Genomic DNA, 762 nt, shown 5'->3' with positions numbered 1-762 from the left:
GGGGGGGTGTGTGAAACCCCAAACACACCCCAGCAGCAGGCATCCCAGTGCAGTCAGGTGCCTAGGGCCACCAGAGCAGAGCAAGCCAGGAAGTTGATGGAGTTAAAAGTCATTCACCAGCCAAGCACCCCTGGCCAGCCCCTGTGAGAGGCTCCCAAAATCCACCTTGACCTCTGGGTACCAGGGAGGGACTCAGGATGCCACTGTTCAGCCCCAGGCTATTCCTTACCCAGCACAGAAACCCTGGCTGGCTGCAGATAGAGGGGCTGACCTGATTCCACCCCCATCCCAAAATAGTCCCCACAGGGTTAGGGTTACCACAAATGGGAATAAAACAGTTGTCTTGGTGCCCTAGTGTGAGCCAAATGTCAACCCTGCTGTACCCTGAATTCTTCCCCTGGCTGACAGTACTGCAGGAGCCAAGTTCCCCATGGCTCAGGTAGCGTTGTGAGCCATTTTACAGATGAGGAAATGGAGGCACAGCACAGTTGCCAATATTGCCTAGTGCTGCCTGAGATGTGATGGTCTCTAAGGCAGGGCCAGGCATGGGAGATGATGGAAGGTTCCCATTACCACACTGATTTTACAGTTCATGAGAGAGTGTGAGACCCAGCCAGACCCAAAGTTTTGTCCCTTAAACCCCAGGCAAGCAGGCAGAGATACAGGCAGACTGCTTCCCGTGGAGACAGAAGGGGTGTGCCTCCAAAATAGGGGTCTGGTGCAATTCACAGATAAAAGAGGTAATTCCTGTGGCTCTGCATG

Source organism: Athene cunicularia (assembly GCF_003259725.1).
Source record: "Athene cunicularia isolate RWA chromosome 9 unlocalized genomic scaffold, athCun1 chr9_part1, whole genome shotgun sequence".
Taxonomy (NCBI): Eukaryota; Metazoa; Chordata; class Aves; order Strigiformes; family Strigidae; genus Athene; species Athene cunicularia.
The sequence above is the reverse complement of the archived record's forward strand: the minus strand, read 5'-3'. Positions refer to the sequence as shown.